Genomic DNA, 22,903 nt, shown 5'->3' with positions numbered 1-22,903 from the left:
AATGAAACATTTCATTATTTTATAAATAGTATAAGTAGCAATAAACAAATGTTTATTTAATGATTATCTAGCTCAGTGGTTCCTAACCTGGGGGTCCCGTCCCCCACAAGGGGGCGCCAAAGCCTCTCAGTGGGTCGCCAGGACCTCTCCACTTTAAGGGGTTAAAACTTCATTTATTACTTGTTTATAGCCTACATTTTGCTCACTTTTTTTCATGGGTGAAAAGTTCACTGATATTAAGACAGGAAATAGTTAGTACAGAAAAAGTAACACACTTTTAAGAACATTTTGCTCAGCTCACTGTTTTATTTTAAAGTGTCAAAAGTTCATTAAAGATAGGACTGGTTGATTAATCACAGCCTTTACAGTAAATAATCTAGTATAAACAGTATTATACACATTTAAGTACATTTTGCTCAGTGTATTTTTTATGTGTCAAATGTTTATTGAAAGGAATGATTGATTTATCAGTGTTTACAAGAAACAATGTGTTCAGAAAAGTAATACAAACTGTCAAGCACATTATGCTCTGTTTGGTTTTGTTAATGACTTTGTTCTGTACTGGAGCCTACTACTACTGTTATCTATTGAATCAAAGCATATTAAAATGTGCTTGAATAATTTTATCATTTCTTAATACTGTTTGTACTGGAAGAGAGAATGGGAGGGGGTTGTCAAAAAAATTACTGGTAAAAAAAGGGGTCCCTGGGGAAAAAGGTTGGGAACCACTGATCTAGCTTATACATTTTAGAAGTTCATATTTAATTTTAAATCTTCTTTCTTCTGTGAAGCAAGGAGTCTTGGATAAAAGGGTGCTCTGTGAGGGACCTTGGAAAGAACAGGATGTCAACAAGCAGTGCAGGATCTTGTGGCTTGTTGGCAGATAGAACATAAAATCCACCTCATAGGACGGAATTAAGTCTGTAGATGATCGATGACCCATAGGCCAATCTGTTGGTGAAAACTGACCATTTGTGGACATTACAAATAAATCTTTGCATCCAACGGTATATTTAACTGATTAACGTAAGTGTTGTTGGAAATGACGCATGAAGACGTGTTTAAAAGATGGTATCAGAATAATTACCTAGCCATGTCAGTTATTTTACTGGGGAAATCCAGTATGTTATCATATTATCACAGTATAATGTGATTCATCAGTCACTTTGTGCATTACTACTTCAGTTAGATACAACTGGTGGTGAGTTTTATTAAAGGATATGGTGAGTGTGAAGTGGCAACATGGAGGTAACACACCAAACTCTCTAATGGGCTCGGCTCCTCCCATTGTGCTATATGCTGTATATCAACTGAACCTAATGATCAAATATGCCTGTGCAACCCTGCGTGGAAGTCTTATTGCCGGCTTGCAACTGTGCCCTTTGTATAAGAGCAAACACATTTGTGTGTGTGTTCTCGAGAGGGCAGAGCTGCTAGACTGTGGTTTGTCAGGTAAATGGATGGTGAAGTCTCTGTGTCTCAGTGGTGAAAACTAATTCAGTTTCACAATCTGCAGAGCATGTACTGATCAGTCAAGCACCTGGATTCAAACACCGGTGGACTGACTGCCTTCTCCCTTTCTCGCTCTCTGCATACCTCTGATAATTATTTCGCAAATTCTTATGTCAATGCCGCTGAGCAGCGAAACCAAAGGGACTGATATAATCAAACCTAGATTTAGGAAAACTAATGAGACATGGTATTAGGACAAGCAGTTCCCACAAACAGAGATTGATTCAATTTGATTGTGTGTGTTGATGTAAAGATTTGCTTGAAATTTCATTGGACGAAACTGATGGTAACTACTGAGGTATAAACGAATGACCCTTTAGCAAATCAAATCTATATCTCTGATTTGCAGCCTAACTTATAGGGCTTCTAGAACGTGTTTTTGTTTAACAAACTTTTCTTTGAGCGTCAATAGGCCTGTTTCTACTACCAGAACTTCAGGGTAATTTTACTGGAACTTTCTTGGCATGCATGTGTCTTCACCAAGCCAGCCAAACGGTTCATGTTACGTTATTAACTCCCTGAACAAGGGCAGGTACTCAAAATGTCCTGGTAGAGTTGTGGATTGGAACTTTTGTTAAACTAATGGGCCATTCCCATCTGTACCGGGTCGGCCCGGGCCGGGTAGCCCCGGTCGGCCCCAGCCTGGCCCAGTTGATTCCACACATGCTTGTCTAAAGCCCATGTGGGCTGATTCTACCCACCAATCAGAGGCTTGCTTTAATGGAAGGTGTGAATTTGCTGTCAGCAGTGGGTGTGGTGGCCCTGGTCGGCCTGAAGCAGACCCCCTCGAGAAGAGGGCCTTGGTTGGCCCGGAAAAATACCAGGCCACCCAGATATGTAAACAACCTACGCTACCCGGCCCGGGCCGACCCGGTACAGATGGGAATGGCCCATAATGCTGATTGGTTGTGACTCAATAGGAAATGATATCAGCAGACGTTGTCCAAAACAACCAGCATTAGTACAATTAGAAAAGTTGCTTGACCCAACAGCTAAGAGGACCAAGTCGATTTCCCCTTTCGAGAAATTCCCCTGAAGTTACGACGATGGAAACATGCCTTACGTCGCATTTTACATTTTGTCGAGGTTCAAAGTGGCCCAGGAGCCCTGATGAATGGCTCCACATGACAAAGCCCTACAATGGATGGGTGGTTTTCCCCGCCTGGTCAGTCAGGACATAATTGTTAAACAGGCTATTTGCTGATTGGTTGTTTTACCCCAGTGGCTCTATGGTACTGCCAGAAGCAAGAAACTCATGAAGCTACAAACGTTGCGCAACCATGTAGATCATACTCAGTGTAGCCAACTAAACATCTTCATAGCATGTTTGAACTGGAACATTAGCAGTAGCTTGGTCGTTCGGTGGTTGGTACACAGTTATGTGGAGCATTTCCACGAACAACATTTATACAGAAGATACGATGAAGCGTGTTGGTAAATAAAAATCCAACGATGCATTTTCATAGCTTTTCTCAGATTTAACTATTTCTCTATGGCCAACACAAAAAGACTGATTTGCAAAGGAAAGCTGGTCAGGGATGACAAGCTTTTTTATATGGCACATTAGACACCCCAACCTGCCTATATACAATAACCCCTACATACAGCCCCTTTAAAGGAAACACATTTTGACCATGTTATGATCACCGGTTTCGACCTGCTCCTGTTCCTGCTCCACTTCCCTGCAGAGAGGGGCAGCCCCTCCTCCGCTCCTGCTCCTCCTTCCCACCTTCCAGCTGCGCTCAATCCCTAATCAGCTTCTGAGTTTTTAAAAGGGCGCGCCCAGAAGAATCAAGAGGCAGAAAGAGTGGGGAATACCTAGAGAGTGGATGAAATCCAGACACATTTAGTTTTGAACCTATGTAATTTCATTGAGTTTGGTTTTACTCTGAGTTCTGTGGAACTTTTGGAGAGTGTGCTCAATAGAGGTAGGAAATAGGTTAGTTTGAACCTACTTCCTGTGTTTGCTCAGTGGAGCCTTTGTAGCGGTTAAGTTAACCTGTTGGTTGTGTGTGCTCAGTGGAGCATAAGTATTGCTTTTGGTGTATTGGCTCAAAAGCGCTTTGATTTAGTAATTATTACTGTTTTGTTTCCATTACCTTAACAGCCCTGTGCTCGCCCTTAGTTGGTTTGGACTTAATCAGTTTACTTTCTATTTTAACCCAAAAAGGGGAATAGCTGAATTTGTGGGTTTACTTTGACTTATTGGTTTAGTATATTAGTGGAGCTGAGCTCCAGCTTGCGTGTTCCCTCAAGTCCTTGTTTTTCCCTATTTAGGAGGTCACCTTTAGTTCTTGTATTTAACTGGCCTAGTAACTTTGCATGAGTTTGGTCATTTATTTGTTATAAAAACGTTTGCTTTTAAAAATCCTGACCCCGCGCCTTTTATTTTACGACGCCCTTCACCCATACCATCACCAGTCGTAACAGACCACAAAACTACTATATTTTGGGTCAGGTTCATGAAGTTGTTTGCGCAAAAATCCTTCTCAAAATATGAAATTTCAGCAGTTTTATGTTTGTTTATTTTTATGTTTATGTATTTAGCAGACACTTTTGTCCAAGGCAACTTATAAGTGATAATGAAGACAGCAGATTGCTCTTGAGGCTAACACCAAATAACTAATCAGTCAGTCCTAGGTGGCAGTGAGGCAGCATAATGAACCATAAAGGGAATTAAACAAGGAGAGGGGGACGGAGCACTGTTTGAATTTGAATTTGAATTGGATGCGTGCAACTAGCGGTAGCCAATGGAGTAGTTTTATTAACATTTCCATTACCTTCCAGAATGAGTCGCTTAAATAAAATGTCAGTTGTTGGCCAAACCGAATGCTCAGACTGCCATAAGCTTAGAAGCTCTGGGAGAGGTTTCTACGTTGAGTCACTGCTCTTCCAGCAGCAGCTTTATCCAACATGTGACATCACAAATGGAGACTTTTTGAAACGGCTTGTTTTAAGCACATAATTACTAAAATCGAAAACTGACGGAAAACAAATGGAGGGATTTTATTCACGTTTGGAGTATTTCTAAAGGCAGCAGAGACCCACCCGGCAGCACAAAAAGATGCAAAAGGTGAGTTTTGAATAATGTGTCCCCTTTAAGTTTTGGGAGTATTTTATACAGCAAAAGAAAACAAAATAACATTACCAAGCTCTGTCTTTACAACTTTAACATCCTCTGAGTCTTTGATCAAAAGAAGTCATTTAGTGGCTTATACTTTAATATTTATTGCTTTTGGCACATGTTGTTATTAAGAGGAGCTTAAAATTCATTGGAAGATCAAGTGGAATAATCAAAGATTTCTACAAAAAAATAAAAAAAAAACTATTAAAGCAAATGGCAGCTCAAAGCAACGAATTAAAATGTGTGCTGTGGAGACAAGAATGAAGCTTAGTGCTCAAGTTAAATAGTTTCTACATAAGATTTGATGTGTTGGGAAGAAGAAGATACAAAAAACTATTCTGAAATCTGGATTTTAATCAAAAGCAACGTAATAAAAAATACTCATATTTCCAGATCCCTATATTAATTAGCGACAGAGGCCAATCTATAAGAAATTTCATAGCTAATATATAAGTTAATCTTCTTATACCTCCTTGCAGCAGTGTTGGATGTGAAAAATATTTGATCTAATTAGGAAACAATTGGCAAAGCAGCAGTTATCATCAGTCTAATCAATTTTTAATGCCCTATTACAACCAGCAATCATAACATCTTCATAAAGTAAGGATAAAGTGGTATTTAAGACTAAATTAGCTCAAGTATTTAATGTCAACTCAGAAATAAATTGATGTGAAGATTATGTGGGTGCAAGATGAGGTAAAGCAACTAACTGAAAACAAGAACAGAATAATTAAGTCATGCTGTTTGCAAAGTTAAGTTGCATACCCTTCAACTTTTAGCATCACTAATTAATCTGTTATTACCTGAAGCAACATGGGCACGATTATTCCCTCTCATGCTTGGAGCCAAGCAAATACCACATCAGCTTTAAAATGATTGGTTTTCCACACAAAAGTAAATTAGTAAAAGTTTGTTCAATTTTTATTTCTATCTTTCAGGATTGAGAATTAAAATGTTTTATTGGATAGATTAAAGATATTTTTAAATTAAACCTAAAACCCAGGCTGGTCACTTCATTCCTCTGCCAAAGCTCACCCTCTTTTATACAAAGATTTTGTCATTCTGCACCACCCACGTCCATGCAACATGCATATAGCCATGCAGGCTCTAATTAGGCATCACATGTATTATTACAGGCAGCAGATTCACAGATCCTTCCACTGGATCAAGCTGGAACCATGTGCTGAATCTATCATTTCCCTTGTCCATGCTACTGCAGGCACTTCGGGGCATCAAATCTGAAATTCTCAAACTTTTCAGCTTCCAGCCTACAAATAACACTAGTAAAGACTTGTGACCCTGACTGCCACTGGCTGAAGTACAAGCATTATTAATTAGACCAGAGGTGCCCAATTATTTGATCTACTGCAGGGGTTCTCTGGGTCTTAGCTCTTCTGCCACCGCCACCCCATTGGCAGTTTTGTTAAACAAAACATGTTTGTTTGTTTTTTCACTATAAAGGGTTTCCCCAGTAGGGGTAAACATTGGGATTGTTACCATAAACGTTTGCTACTGAAATTTCATGGCATAGATGAAGGTAGCTCCCCTTGAGGCAATTTGAATCAGAACAGAAAAAGTATGTGTTGGCGGGTGGATGAATAAATGGACTTGGAATCTAGTTTATTAAATGGGTTTGATGGCTGCATTATTTATTAGTTCTGTTCAGAAATCCAGTTGATCCAGAATTGCATAAAAGATCAATTCTAGTAGCCAGTGTTACCTGAGTTCAGTGCTGCTGTCCAGTCAGCTGCTGCTGGAGACCAAAGGTGACAGATCATTTACTTCTGTGGCCCCCAGACTCTGGAGCTCTCTCCCCCGAGCCTGAGATCAGTGGACTCAGTGGTCTCCTTTAAAGCAGCTGAAAACTCACCCGACCTTCATTACCACTCTCTGCTCTTTCTACCAGTTCCTCGTATCCTGGATTTTGCTGATTTCCCTCTTTACTATTTGTTTCTCTTTCCCTCTCCTTACACTTTTTTTCATCATGTTTTTTCCTCATTTGAACTATATTTTTTAATCTATATTTTCTAAATATATATTTTTTAATTATTTATTTTATTTATTATTAAAATAGAAAAAAAACAATACTAACAAATAAAATGAGGTTTCTCAAACCAAGAAAATGAAAAGGGAACAGAAAGAAGAAAACTTATGTTATCTGCCCCTTTTTAACTAAAATGACATTTTTACACTGAAATAACAATAATTATGAATTAGCCTATAGTAATTGCTTGACTGGTTGGCTAACTTAACCCTTTGATGCATAATGGTCACTACAGTGGACAGGTACTCAAAATAGTTATTTATTTGTTTTTGCTATTAAGCACAGCTGTTGAAGACTTTGTTGCATGTGAGCCCCTCCATTTGGACTTCAGTAAGCCAAGCCAACATATTTCATGCTCAGAATGTACGCTGTCCACTGAGGTGGGCATGTAATAAATTATTTGTAAATTATAAAATTTTACAAAAAATATTTGTTGACATTTGTTTCATTCACACCCAAAGACGAATGAAAAAAATGTTTAAAAAAATCATGGTTGAAGATTTCATAATTCATGCATCAAAGGGTTAAGTTGAATTTGTAAAAAAGGAAGAAAAAATTCATAGTAATAATAATTCAAAAAGCTAAAGGATTTTTGCACATATACCTATTCATTATATATACATTAAAGTGCATCGCATGCCCATATGGTCGCACATACTTCATCTATGCATATACATATACATATAGACATACACACGTATTCACTACATATACACATAAACAAACATACATACGTATTTATACATACACACATGAATATACCTACACACATCTTCTATAGCTTTATTTATTTATTTATTTATTTATTTTTATATAATTGATTTGCACGTATATGATTCCAGTATTTCATTTTTAATTAGTTTTTTGAAAGTAAAAATCATTTTTGCATCCTTGATAATATTACCTAGCTTATTCAATAAGATATAAATAAACATATTTAAATGTTTATTTGTTGTGAAGTGCTTGTGATTATTATCTTGAGAGGTGCTATATCAAATATTGTTTTCTTTCTTTTCTTTTAGGATGAATTCATGCAGCATTAAAGTCTGAAATACTTTGACTAATTATAACAAAGAGAAGACATGACGACCATTTTTATGCCTTTTTTTTTTACATTCCTCTTAGTAGATTAGGAACGTTTCCTTTCTGCTATTTCCTTTAGTCCTTTGATATGTTTTATCATGTGAACTTCACATATGTGCAAAGTTAAAAGCATGAAACTGGAAGTCTATTGAAATGTCCTTGTTTTTATTCCAACAGCACTAGGGATGTCCGAAATGATCAGCCTGCCATTATTATTGGTCAATGGTGGCCTTAAAATAAAATATCGTATTGGAATTAGTTTACACTGGTGTGGAAATAAAGACTATACTGGTGTATTGGTATGTTGGATATCCAGAAAAATGCAGATATTGAGCATCCATAAGCAGTGCACAAAACGTTAATATTTTCTTTTGACATATTAGCTTCAGAAGCAGAACCATAAAGCATTTTGAACAGTGTCTGTGGCCATGAGCAGAGCTAGGAATGGAGATTTCACTGCATCGCTGTTAGTCCCTTGTGAGCTGAGAGGAGAGAAGGTGACAAATGTTCACACCCTGAGTAACAAGCTCTTAAAATTCCATTATTTCCCTCCTTGTGCATGTATGTGTGAATTTATAAGGGCTATACTAATGAGGGTGCAAAGCTGAAAGGTTTCCTGACTTTTGGTCTTGCACATTCTTTTTTTCCTGTCTATTCTTGCGATGGCTTTGCTCTAATTATTGATTCTGAAAGGGCGGTAGAGGAAGAAAGCATTAGTATGAAATGTTCTCAAATAGTCCTTCATTTTTCTCTCATAACGCAAAGAAAAGAATCCATTTCCTGCCACCACCAAGGCTTTGGTCACCCATTTTTGAGCAAAGTTAATGAGAGGCTGTGCTAACACGAGCTATAATGGGCACAAAGGAATGCAATAACTTACTGGCACCTAAAGAATGTTAGAAAGGTTCATTTTAATGTGCAGAAACACACAAAACCGAAAGTAAAAGTCTTAAAAAAAAAGCACACGGATATGAATTTTAAACATTAACAAGCAGTGAGCTCACCAATAGCAAACAAAATCATTCCAATAGCTACTGTCATTGAGATAAAACCGTTAATAAAGCTGATATTTCATTGCCTTACAGGTATTTGGTTAATTAGGCAATGCTATTGTAGAGGAAATTATGAGTAACGTGCTCGACACAGTGTTGAGTTCTACAGGTTGCATAAGTAAAAACAATAGATACAAGTGCTCCCATTCCAGTGCTTTCCATAGAAAATACTCCTCATGGCTCAGTTCTCACTCTCCGTCACCTGTGTGTCACCTTCCATACTTCTCCTCCTCCTCTCTGCCCCTCATCAAGTCAGCTGCTCCATCTCTGCTCTGAAGCCAGCTTCCTGAGATGTTGTTGCCTACATTGTTTAACTGCAACAGGGAGAGCCAGTACAGAGGAGTGAAATTTCTCACTTGGTGCTTTCTTGGAAAATAAGTCCAAAAAGTGTCTAAATTGGGCAGCAAAGCCTTTTAGCTGGCAACAATATACGCCAGTAGCCCTTTCTCTCCCACATGATTGTTTTGATTCAGTGCACGCCGGGAGAAGAGGAGCTGATGTCAGTCGTTGTGTCAGCAAGAGAGGGAGCGTGCGAAGACTAGCGCACTACAAGCACACACAATAAATGACAGAAATTGACATTAAAAAAAAGCCTGATAAATGTGGAAGCAGGCCGATATATGTACTTAAGTGGGCATCAATATGTCTGGGCATCTCCAATTATAGGCAATGTGCTGGTCACACTTTGCATCTATAGAGTGTTGTTTTCAATCACTATACATTTTTTCCTGAAGAGTTAGTCTGATTTGTCCTGCTAGCTGTGGCTTGAGAGCTTTAGCCAAACTGAAAGGGAACGGGTGTCATCTAGCTGCGAAAGATAGATTAGTGCATACGAAAGGGGTAATGGTGCATAGACTAGTCCTTTTTGTTCAGCACAAACGTGTATGGAGTTCCCACGTGGGTGTTGACCTGTACTGCACATGTTAACCTGAAACAGCAGCGGCTGTGTCCAAACTAAGGGGGTGCCGCTTTCAAAAGACCCGACTTACCTGGTCCACGTTGGCTGGTGTTGGAACCAGACATCAGGTCCTTCGTTGACCAGAAGGGCCGAAAGAGTAAAATTTGATGGTCTAAAGACAGGAATACACAGCGTGTATGCTTTTGAGATGATTTTGCCACTTTTTGCGACAGTCTGTGGTTTTGTGTTGTGCTTCGTGTATAATACAGGGGGTTACGGCAAGTGATTGACACCTCCTGATTGGCAGTCATGAAGCCAGAGCACAAAAATCCAAAGAAGAACGCTCGCACGACGCATGTGCCAACACGTCGCCCACAGGGGCGGCGTTAGGCCCGGCTACTTGGGCTGAAGCCCCGGATGTTTCATAGAAAGCCCCGGATCTAAATCGCGGAAGTAACATGCAGTACCAAAGTCCAACAGAGAGGGAGCAGCTGGCAGTAGTTTGTATACAGCCTGCCTGAGCCTCCACCACTGAAGAAGAAGTCCTTCAGCAGTCGACTTCTTCTACACTCTGTCTGAAACACATGAGTGAAGATGGACATAAGGACGTTTTTTAGACAAAAAGTACCACGACAGAACCCCAGCTTTGATGAGACTGGTGCTGACTCAGGTTTGTGAGTCATTTGAAAATATTTGTTGTGCTGCTGGTTTGCCTAAAGTTAGCTTACTATCAGGTAAAGTTGTCGGAGAAAGAAAGGGAATATTTACCATCATCTCACACTAACCACTAACAGGAACAATATTCTGCCCTGAAAATGCTTAATTTGTAGCTTCAGATTAAAAATTATGTGGTACAAGACAAATATGATGTTGATTAGTGCGTGTCACGTGTGTGTGCACGTGCGTGTGTTCGCGCGCGTGCGTGTGTGCGTGTGTTAAGCCCCGGATGTTCTTCAGTTCTTAATCCGCCCCTGGTCGCCCATGCAGTTCCTTGCCCACACATGTTATCTCTTCCACTTTTTATACTTTTATAAAGCTATACCCAAATACACAAATGCAACCTTTTTTTTCCTCACTTAGTTTTCACATCGTACCAAAAATGCACCGAACTGTGATATTAAAACAAAGGTAAGAACCAAACCAGGATTATATCATTCCAACTAGGGCTGCTCGATTATGGCAAAAATAATAATCACGATTTTTGTGACTGAAATTGAGATCACGATTATTTAGGACGATTTTTCAATTTATGATGATTTTATTTGTTTTTATTCAGTCATAAAACTGCTCAGGGCACAATTAGGACAAAAATAAGAAACAAGATGATCACTAAAATAACTCCTGATTCCCAGTATAAAAAGACCAATATACTTATAGCTCATAGTCTATGACCCAAGGGCTATAGACCTTGGTTTAACTCATTTAAGTCTAACCAGTACAGAACCAAATACCAATATCTTGCAAATACTGACAGCAAGAATTATACAGTGGCATTTATAACAAATAAATGCAAATAAATTGATGTTCACAAAATGTTGCATAACATTTATTGAGTCGTGTCAAGGTGCTGTAGGAGCACCGTGTCCTCAGAGAGGTTAGTTATTAGTTATCAGCGTGAGGAACTTATTTCTACCTTATTTATAAACTATTTATTTACAAGTCCATCAGTTAATGTAATAATTGTCCCAACCACAGCTGCACCCCCCACCCCCCAACCCGGTCTCACAGCAATCGGGCAAGCTGCACGTGTGTTTAGCGCGCTGCACGCGCACATTTAGCTGTTTTTAGCTGCTCAGGAGTCCGCAGGTGCGGTGTGTGTGTCACTCACTCTGGTTACTCCAACAAGGAGCCGGCTCCGAGAGCTGTCTTTAGCGACCGACACATCACTACATCATTCCCTTTCCTAATGTCGTGAAGAACGGTCCGGAGCTCAGGCGGAGTGTTTAGCTAACCTGCAGGAAATGTCGACGACCGTTATCCAGAAAGTAGCTAAGGGTTACCAGAGATGTTTCTGAGATGTTCGCTAGCTACTTTTAGGATTAAAAAGTCAAGAAGGGGGTCTGAAAAGCTGCTAGAAATAGCGTCAAAGTCGCTAAGTTGGCAACACTGTGGAGGAGCGCTTCATTTGCAACTCAGGGCAGCGCAAGCGGGAGGAGCAAATAATCGGCTTGTTTTGTTTTTTATAATCGTTCAAAACTCAGATCGTAATCGTGATTAAAATTCGATTAATTGAGCAGCCCTAATTCCAACCCTAGTGTACCAGATCAAGTCAAGGTTTTTAGTAGAGTATGGGTCCCCAGGTTCTGTAGAAGTCTGTCAGTTACCCATAGATTCAAATCAAGTCTGTTGGAGAAAAGAAACACCGATTCCCAACGATGGAGATGAGGCCCTAAAGTGGTACATGAAATATTCATTAGTTTTTAAGAAAAGCACAGCTTTACTTTTGTGGCTTTAAAGCTGAACATTGTGGGAACCACTGAGCTAAAACATGCAGGATAGTGTCCCTGTTGAGTACCAGGACTGGACACTGCTGGTGATATCTAAACTAAATTAACAGATGGTTACGGTCATTTAGGAAAAGAGGAGTTGGGACAGCTTTACAGTTACTAAGTTTAGGAGCTAATAAAACTTATAATAGAATATGGGGTAAATCCCTTAATGTATAACTACTATAGGTAATTTCAAACTGGTGTATTTCCTGGTGAATTGAAAGCAAAAGTCATCCTATTTCCATTTTTGGTTCTTTTTCAAACACAGAAAAGGTTTCTCTTTACCTTGCTGACGTTTCGTTTGCAGCTGCAAGCATCTTCAGCGCTGACGCTGATGGTGGCATCACTTCCTACTCCGTTTATCCGCGGGCAGCAGAGGACGTTGTCGCCCTTTGCTGCCCGCTCTCCCCTCTCCGATGATGCAGTCCCATGCGCGATCCAATGAGTAAACTCCATTGTCTCTGTTCATGGTCCCACATCCACGTCTCCTTATCTCTGTAGCTTCCTTTATCCATCAGCGTCAGCTCTGAAGATTTTTGCAGCCGCAAACGAAACCGTCAGCAAGGTAAAGAAAAACCTTATCTGTGTATAAAAATGGACCAAAAATGGAATTAGAAGACAAACACAGCAAGAACGTACAAAAGATGTTAAAAGTCATCCTATATGGAGACGAACACCAACTCCAATTACAATTGGCTAATGGCTAATCTTGTGGTTTTCCTCAGGTTTCAAAAACTTGAGCGTATATATATATATATATATATATATATATATATATATATATATATATATATCACGCATAAGTGAAATTCCTCAAAATAAGCTGGTTAAAATGAATTATTACTGCAGTTTTCCCTGTTTTGTTGGCACAGTAAGGACATGAAGCCACACAAACATAGAAGTCACTCATAGGCTTTTGCAGAAACACACTTCTCTATGGCCCTTCTGTTTTGTCCCGTTCACTTGTCAGAATAAAACAAAAGAACACACCAGGCCAAACTGATTTCCCCTGCCTCGTCTGTGAAAACACACACAAATGGGCCCCGAGTCTGAGCTAGTCTTAACAAAGGGTCCAGCGGCAACAAGCAAGTGCCAGAAAATAGCTTTCACTTGTTGTTGCTTGGTATCTGGGGATCTGTCCACTGGCCTGTCCCTGGCCATCAAAACAGACACACACATAAAAAAAACCTACTCATACGCTGGCAGACGCTTAACAACACACACAAAGACTCTCGGACAGAAAGGACTGAAGCACATCCCGGAAATGAAAGACGCTCAGCCAGGGAGAATAATTAAACGAGTAGCGAGTTGAAATGAGGAATCGCGGTTGAGCATTCAAATAATGGATGTAAAAGTGTGTGTGTGTGTGTGTGTGTGTGTGTGTGTGTGTGTGTGTGTGTGTGTGTGTGTGTGTGTGTGTGTGTGTGTGTGTGTGTGTGTGTGTGTGCGCGCGCGCGCGCGTGTGTGTCTTGTTGACATGATGAGTGATGTCTGTGTGTGTGAGACGGAGCAGACCACTGGGGTCCTTGTTGACCAGCTGTAGGAAAGTGATTGTCTTGTTCTCTGTTGAATGACAGCAGCCGCGGCGTTCCACGACAACCAGCAGTGACACTGACCCACTCTGAGATTCCCTCGTTATTTTTGTTTTCCAAGTTCAGATTTCCCTCGTTCTCCAGCGATCTCATGAAAGTTGTTTGGTTTTTTCATAACAAGTTTTCTATATATATTTACAACTGATTGTTATTTTTATTGGAGCACGTTTATTCTTGCATAGAATATCTAATTTTTGGTTAAATCTATATGACACAAATTCACTGAGGGATCTTTGCATTTATAATTCTCCCATATACAGAATAAAATCTGCCTCTGGCACTTTGCTGCCTTTGTTTCTATGACGTCAGTTCTAGATTAGGGCCCTTTCACACAAGACCCTGCTACTCTCTTTATAACTTGCATAAAACAAAGTAAAAACGTTTTGGAAGTTTGTCAAAGGATTTGTTTTTGATTTTGAATGTTTAGACTCCTTGATCAGCATTTGCACCGCAAAACTCTAAGATCTCCAAACTGACGCAGTCGCTTCAGTTTTGTTGGCTTCACAACCATGATTTGAGCATTCCATTCCATTGCATCCCAAAACTTCTGGATGTGGTTGACATCCACAAAAATAGTCAACGATGAACAAGAGTCTGCTTCTAGACCTGCAGAAAGATAAAAACAACACACAACAATACAACAAGACCAAGCTATCAGTGTGTCAACCTGCTGAGGAATTATGAAATCAACATTGTTTTACTGAACAATCACAGTGCATTCAGTGCCAACCACAGCCTTAAGACATGTGTTGAAAATGCCCAAGTCCATACGTATGAGAGCACCATGTGAGCACCTGTGTGTGTACATGCGCTTGTATATGTAAGGTTTCTCTATAGGAGCGCCCAATAGAGAATGTGAGGGGCCACAGATCCCCCCCCCCCCCCCCCCCCCCCCCCCAAAGATGCGTAGGAGATGGAGGGAGCTCAAAGTCCCAGAGATCCAGGAGCTGCCCCAGAGTGCAGGAACCCCAGGGAGACTGAAACCAGAAAAGCCCTATCCCCCTCTCGAGAGGCGCAGAGGATTGCCTCGGGGGTCCACAACCAGCAGCCGGCAGAATCTCGGGAGATATCAGCGGCAAGCCCACAGGCCCGCCTGCAGCTTCCCATCCCCAAGCCGGCCAAGCCCGGAACCCAGCCACCCCGGACCCAGGGGTGACCAGACCCGCCGGGGACCCAACCGAGCCCAGGGACTCAGATCCCACCAGGCAGCCACCGGGATTAATCAGGCAGATGCCAAAAATCTTAAGCCCCCCTGACACAGGAGAACACTCAGGCAGACCAAGGCACCACACTCACACCAAATGTGGCAGGGGGAGGGCAGGCGATGACGTGTAGCAGCACAAGAAGTCCCAGGAGAGGGGAGGAGTCCAAGACCCCACCTGACATATACAGCCGTACACAAACACAGTCACACACTCCCTCCCTCATGCTCACACATACACATACAACCTAAGACTTACAAAAATGAACTCTAGACATCCACTCATACTCCCCACACACACCCTATGTGTGTATGTATGTATGTATGTCTGATCTCAGAAATTTGTGTACTGAAACTCTAATTTCCCTCTGGGATTTTTTTTATTTGGCTTTTAATGCAGGTTGACTTGAGCATCTTAATAGATTTAACAGTTTTTATTATAGATTGTGACGGGTGTGTGCTCATCTTATTTTAGGTTTTTATTGTTGATTAGTTTTACCTTGTACAGCGCTTTGGGTGTAGCTTTGCTGCTGTAAATGCGCTCTATAAATAAAATTGACCTTGACCTTGACCTTGGGATTAATAAAGTATTATTGAATTGAATTGAATTATATTCACTCTGGTCCTGGTACTGCTGCACAAAGGGTACAACCATCACCGGTTCCCAGAGTTGGCGCCTTTCCGCTGGGGTGATGGTGAGCAATGATATATTAATAAATCCTACATGGTTTTTCAGAGGGACCCACATGATTTGACCCAAACATGAGCCTGTTAAAATCTATGTGGGCAAAACCGGTTTGGACCCATACGGTTTGCTCATATTTAATCCATATGGGGCCCATTCATATGCTGGCTAACCCTAAATATCCTTGAAGTCTGGTACAAACCTAAAATTATTGTCCTATTACATGCCCGAGGACCTTACAAAATACCCTACGAGGATTATCGTGCAATAATTTTCATAGCGTATCACAGCAAGTTCCTCATGTTATGTAAATGAAGTATAAACCTCTCTGTTATTGATTGAATAAATAAATTGCTATAACTCCTCCCTTCTCTATTGGTATTTGTGGGTTCCACTTTATAAGGGGGTCCTGGGAGATGCATATGAAAGTTGGGTACAGACCAGCAACCCTCTGGTTGGTGGTAAGCAGCCAAAGCTGTCCCAAAATGTACAAAAAGTAGAGACATGTAAACCCACAGACTCTTACCCCACCCTAATCTGTCCAAACTAAATGCAGTTACACCTACATTCCAATTACTCAATGGTTTGCTGGTTAATGATTTGACTTCGGTGTTGGGGGAATTACATGGTTGACTTGTCAGACTTTTGCAAGGTGTTTAGCATCTGAGGCACTTTCCTCCTCCTCCTCCTCCTCCTCCTCCCTTCTTCTCTCCCCTCCCCTGCCTTCTCCTCTCTCGCCCCACTCTGCATAGTAATGTCTTTGAATTGAGCTGTTCATTCAGCCAAGCAGAGATAAGTGCAGAGTAGCAGGATGAACACAATAGAGAAAATAAAAAATTGCCAGGCTGTAGGAGAGTGGTGGAGCTTTTAGGTGGAGACAAAAAATGTATTTGTTCTCTTTCTCTTTGCCTTGCTTTCTCTCTTATGATTTGACAAGGGCAAGGAAAAAAAGTCGTTGGACAAAATGAAACCATCCAAATAAAGTCAGACAAACCTTCTGAAAATATTCAGTATTCACAGTTTTTATTCCAGTTATTTTTTTATTTGCAGCTATGAAGTGAGTTCAACTGCAATATCAGGTTTTAACACCTCAGAATTGCTCAAATGGAAAGGTGGTATTCACGTGAATAGGTCTCTGCATATAAATGCCAGCTTTTGGGCACATACATATTAAAAGTAATGCCTTTTATGATTCTTAACATTAGCAGGAAGCACAGAAATCTACAGCAAACAGACGTGCACAGGATGATGAAAAAAGATAGGATAGAAAAGGGAGAGATAAATGACTTAAGCAGTGCTATGTTCCTCGGCCACTGGAGAAATATCTGTGCAATTTTGAGAGACCACTCAAACAAATTTACCTTCTTTTAGATTGTATTTTGATCTCCTGATATTTAGTTTAAAGTTATGTTAAATTGTACATTTTGCCTCTCTCGGTTTTTCCCTGCCCGCTAATTAGAGAGACTGTGGTTCTATTCCCATATCCTCCTGTCTGCTTGTTAGGCTCCTTGGGCAAACCCAAAATTGCCTCTAAGATATCATCAGATTGTGACTGCATGCTTTACCAAACTCTGTAGAAATATGTGTGGGGATTAGAAAACGTGTGGTAAAAAGTATTCAATGGCTAACAAGGCAAGAGCAACGCAAAGTGTGTATTAGGAACTCATTCACACTGGATGACAACCCTGTTACATAATAAGAATCATTATGGATGTAGCGGGCTCTCTATTGTGAGAGAGCGTGATAGCTTGATGGTTCTGAGCATGCAAAAAAAAATAACATATTTAACTGGGGCCTATGTGCAGGTGTGGTTGCACATCTATTATACAGGTCCTTCAAAAAAATTGCATATTGTGATCAAGTTCATTATTTTCTGTTATGTACTGATAAACATTACACTTTCATATATATATATATATATATATATATATATATATATATATATATATATATATATATATATATATTAGATTCATTACACACAACAGAAGTAGTTGAGGCCTTTTATTGTTTCTAATATTGATGATTTTGGCATACAGCTAATGAAAATCCAAAATTCCAATTTCAAATAATTTGCATATCATGAAAAGGTTCTCTAAACGAGCTATTAACCTAATCATCTGAATCAACTAATTAACTCTAAACACCTGCAAAAGATTCCTGAGGCTTTTAAAAACTCCCAGCCTGGTTCATTACTCAAAACCACAATCATGGGTAAGACTGCCGACCTGACTGCTGTCCAGAAGGCCATCGTTGACACCCTCAAGCAAGAGGGTAAGACACAGAAAGAAATTTCTGAACGAATAGGCTGTTTCCCGAGTGCTGTATCAAGGCACCTCAGTGGGAAGGAAAAAGTGTGGCAGAAAACGCTGCATAACGAGAAGAGGTGACCGGACCCTGAGGAAGATTGTGAAGAAGGACCGATGCCAGACCTTGGGGGACCTGCGGAAGGAGTGGACTGAGTCTGGAGTAGAAACATCCAGAGCCACCGTGTACAGGCGTATGCAGGAAATGGGCTACAGGTGCCACATTCCCCAGGTCAAGCCACTTTTGAACCAGAAACAGCGGCAGAAGCGCCTGACCTGGGCTACAGAAAAGCAGCACTGGACTGTTGCTCAGTGGCCCAAAGTACTTTTTTCCGATGAAAGCAAATGTTGCATGTCATCCGGAAATCAAGATGCCAGAGTCTGGAGGAAGACTGGGCAGAGGGAAATGCCAAAATGCCTGAAGTCCAGTGTCAAGTACCCACAGTCAGTGATGGTCTGGGGTGCCATGTCAGCTGCTGGTGTTGGTCCACTGTGTTTTATCAAGGGCAGGGTCAATGCAGCTAGCTATCAGGAGATTTTGGAGCACTTCATGCTTCTATCTGATGAAAAGCTTTATGGAGATGAAGATTTCATTTTTCAGCACGACCTGGCACCTGCTCACAGTGCCAAAACCACTGGTAAATGGTTTACTGACCATGGTGTTACTGTGCTCAATTGGCCTGCCAACTCTCCTGACCTGAACCCCAGAGAGAATCTGTGGGATATTGTGAAGAGAAAGTTGAGAGACGCAAGACCCAACACTCTGGATGAGCTTAAGGCCGCTATCGAAACATCCTGGGCCTCCATAACACCTCAGCAGTGCCACCGGCTGATTGCCTCCATGCCACGCCGCATTGAAGCAGTAATTTCTGCAAAAGGATTCCGGACCAAGTATTGAGTGCATAACTGAACATAATTATTTGAAGGTTGACTTTTTTGCATTAAAAACACTTTTATTTTATTGGTCGGATGAAATATGCAAATTTTTTTAGATAGGAATTTTGGGTTTCCATGAGCTGTACGCCAAAATCATCAATATTAGAAACAATAAAAGGCTTGAGCTACTTCAGTTGTGTGTAATGAATCTAATATATATGAAAGTCTAATGTTTATCAGTACATTACAGAAAATAATGAACTTTTTCACAATATGCTAATTTTTTTATAAGGACCTGTATGGGTCTCACACATACCAGAGTTGGTTGGTCATCACCATTTTAGGCATGGCGGACCATGGTTAGGTTAGCTATCATACCAATAGGGTCACACTCGTGTGCTAATGTAAACTTTTAGGGAGTGGCAATGACATTTGTAGGAACTTGGCTTTTACCTGAAGCCCAAAAGTTGAACCCAGAACGAACACCCAATGCCCTAGTGGCTGGTTCCAGGACAGGTTTAAAGCTCCACTCCTTCTAAATTCAGAAAACAGCACATGCACTTGCTTTTCATGACAGGGTTTCACTTCTCATCCAAGAAAATGTTTCAATTCAAATAGAAAAATGCAGTGAACCATTTTAAAACTGTTAAAACTTTGTTAATGGGAACTTTCTGGGGAATAGATTCAACGCTGATTAAATGTGACATTTTTAATCTCAGGAAATATTGACATGTTGCTGAAAATTAATTAAATGATGGCCAGTTAAAAAAATCTTTGCAGCTTTGTAAAATAAAACAATGAAAACCGGATATAAAATACATGAACCCTGGTCTAAGTCTCTGGGCGGCGCCATATTAGACATGTTTCCCTCTACAGGAGCCCGTGAGGACAAAACACATTTACTGATTTGTAACAAGTGGTTAGAAAACTTTAGTCATTTATAAACACATTTACCTCTTTGCTCATTGCCAGTAATGAAAGAGCGTCTGATGTGCTTGTCATTTAGCTGGAGGTTGTGCTCTTTGACCCTAATGGCTATCCGTTGGTAAGGTCGTACTCAAACACAAAAATACTGCTTGCTTGCAATGTTTTAGGTATGTACTGCCCCCTATTGACAGGGAAAATGCACATTGTTACTTTAGGAGCATAATGAAGGTGCAGGGGACCATCTGAAGAAATAGAAAATAGAACAAAAAAAAAACATCTTCTGCAAGTATTAAGAGTGACACAATCCAACCATGTTCTTTTAGATGATGGAGAACCAAGCAGGGTCCTAATTCTGTACAAATGGAACCTATATTATAGGCTGTCAGGCTGTTGGAAGTTCAAAAGTCCTCTTTTTAATTGAGTAAGTTTGACATGTTAATTTAATGATAACATAGCAGCTATGCTGGATGTGTTTTATATGCAGTTATTAGGTAAATCTTTGGGGAGATCAGAAAGGTTCCCATTACAGGAACACCTTTTTTCTATGCCAGGAAACCAACCTGAGTATTGGTAAACAGGAAATCATTATCATTATCTTTTTTCTCCAAATAGGCATGATTGCCACACGACCAGCAGGCACCCTATATTTACTACAAAAGTCATTTTTCACCGCCTGTGGCATTCATACCGTTCCCAGTGAGCGTTGCAGCCCTCTTCTAAAACAGCATACTAGCACTGAGTAAGTCACTTAACCCAGATCTCCAGGATGTGGGCACCTGCAGAGAGTAGAAGCAGCAGTTAGTGTTCTGAAAGGCTCCGTGATGACTCATGTGGAGCTGTGTAAATCTGAAGCAGGGTGCTAATAAAACACAGTTTGTGTTTTCACTTAACCTTTCACGGGCAGAAAGCGAAAAGAGATTAAAAAATGAAAGAGGAACAATGGAAGTTCTGTGGCTTTGAGCTCACTGTGAACTCTTGACCATCTCCTTCTTTGCAGATAACATATCTTCAGGGGTACGTTCTCGGGTCGCTGAAGAGGCAGGTCAAAGCCGTGTTGGAGATTTTTTTTTTTGTCTCTCTCCCCACTGTCACACTCATCCTCTGCCCTTCCCACTCCACTTCTTATCAGGCATAACACATGGCCACCTAGTGGATTTCTCTCTCCTCTAGTTGCCTACTATGCTATTAATGATTCTTCCCCCTGATGGCTTACACCAACTGCTCTGTACATAAGTGCGTAGACGAATAGCTCAGGGAGCGAGCTGTGGTGTGCACGTTTATTTCACAGCGGAGGGAAAAGAACAGAAGTGAAAATAGTTCAGGGATTGAGTTGAGGTGGATTACTGGAAAGAGAGAGGTCTCTCGTCAGGCCAAATGAAGACCCAGAGCAAAAAGGGCAGAAATTAAACAATTGCCTTTTTCTTTAATGTGCCACATTCTGTGGCCATTTCCACTGTGTTAAAGCAGACGAGAAACATTTGGATACATAGGATTTGAATACATCACATGTTCATTTGCTACTCTATAGCCACCGCTAAAAAACAAAACAAAAAACAAATAAATAAATAAAACTGATCCAAAGTCATATAAATCACAATGCAAGATTGAATATGCTGTCAGGAGATTCACTGCAGTGGCCCGTCACTGAGATCGGGCATCCAATCCACTTACAGCAACGGAGCAGAAAACAACACACAAAAACAACTCATGCTGTCAGGCTGCTGTGATGGATGTAAAATGGTCCGGACATGTCCAAATCATTAATTTTATACGAGGATTGGACATTGCCATCATGATGTCATCCTTTGGTTGGTATGTTTCACTTTAAAGGAGCTTTGCTTGTCTGATATTTGACATTTAAGATTTTAGAGTTAGGGCTGGACTTTATTTGCTTTTTGCGTTGACGCAGGCAGCAGGCCCAGCATGTAGTACTGGAGTGTTCTGCTAGGGGGCACAGTAGAGTACACCAGAAAAAGAGCAGTGTTTGTGGGGTACAGCCAAAACAAACATGGCGTCAGTAGAAGAGCTCAGTAACTATGTTGAGATCAACAGAAAAAAGAATGCAGCGTATTGTAGATGGTATGAAAAACCTCTAAAACAGAGACAGAGTGACCATGGTGAATGTGTCTCACTCATTTTGTCAACTCCACCTACTGGTTACTTGTATATTGCAGTGTGCGAAGGCGTGGAGGACATGCATTAACGATGCATCATTAAACAGGAAGTATATTCTGGCCCTTAGAGATGGCATAATTCAGAAAGAAAAGAACTGAGGGTGTTGCTCTTTAATTTTTGAGGTTGGGATTAATCTTGATCAATGTGTTCATTTTAAAGCAGAAACCTGGAAATTTTTTTTTATCAGAGAGCACCATCTAGAGGCAGAAACATGTATTGCACTGGAAGCCTCTCTCTCTACTTCTGTGACTGCGGCTGGAAGCAACACCATGTTTTTAAGACTCGTCCGTAAGAAAAGTCAACAACTCTGCATCAGTTTAGGTACGTTCTGAAAAGCTTGTGCTCGCTCTGTGATTGGTCTGTACATAAGCAAATGTCTGATGCTATTGGCTAATGCTGAGCGTCACTCAAGTGAAATTGCATTGATCTCTATGGGATGGGGGGGGGGGGGGGATGGGGTCGTGGAGACATATTTCCTGCATAACAGTACAGGTCAAGACCATCACTTTCCCGAATTCCTGAAATATCGTGCACAACTCCTGAAAGGAGTGAAACTCTAGATCGCTGCTTTAATGTTGGGTGAAAAAGGAGGGAATTATTTTTGGGAAATCAACCATAACTTCTAACTAAACAAAAGGTCCCTGAAATGCAATTTTAAACAGTTTAACTGTAAATTATTTATAGGCCAATTTTCTAGAAATCACAGCAGTCAAGAGAAGAAACAGAAAATCTGGTGAACCAAATGAGGTGATGTCTGCGCATCTGTCTTTAAGAAAGAGTGTCACTTTATGTAAGCCCCTGTAGTGAAGAGTTATCCGACCAAACATAAACTCTCTCCCTCTAAAACCAGAAGCCTTCTATGTTGAGTTTGGTTATAAAATGGAGTTGGACCTACAGGTTCGTTTCAGCAATCTAAAAAGGACGTAACATACTTGAAAA

The 22,903-nt window shown here is 40.5% G+C and overlaps 1 protein-coding gene across 4 annotated transcripts in view; it reads left to right on the top strand.

Moving 5' to 3' along the window:
• Positions 1–22,903, top strand: part of cntnap2a (contactin associated protein 2a) — a 528,260-nt gene that overhangs the window by 218,618 nt on the left and 286,739 nt on the right. The window lies entirely within an intron of this gene.

The sequence above is a fragment of the Nothobranchius furzeri genome, chromosome 7, assembly GCF_043380555.1.
Source record: "Nothobranchius furzeri strain GRZ-AD chromosome 7, NfurGRZ-RIMD1, whole genome shotgun sequence".
Lineage (NCBI taxonomy): Eukaryota > Metazoa > Chordata > Actinopteri > Cyprinodontiformes > Nothobranchiidae > Nothobranchius > Nothobranchius furzeri.
Note: the sequence above shows the minus strand (reverse complement) of the source record. Positions and strands in the feature narration are given on the sequence as shown.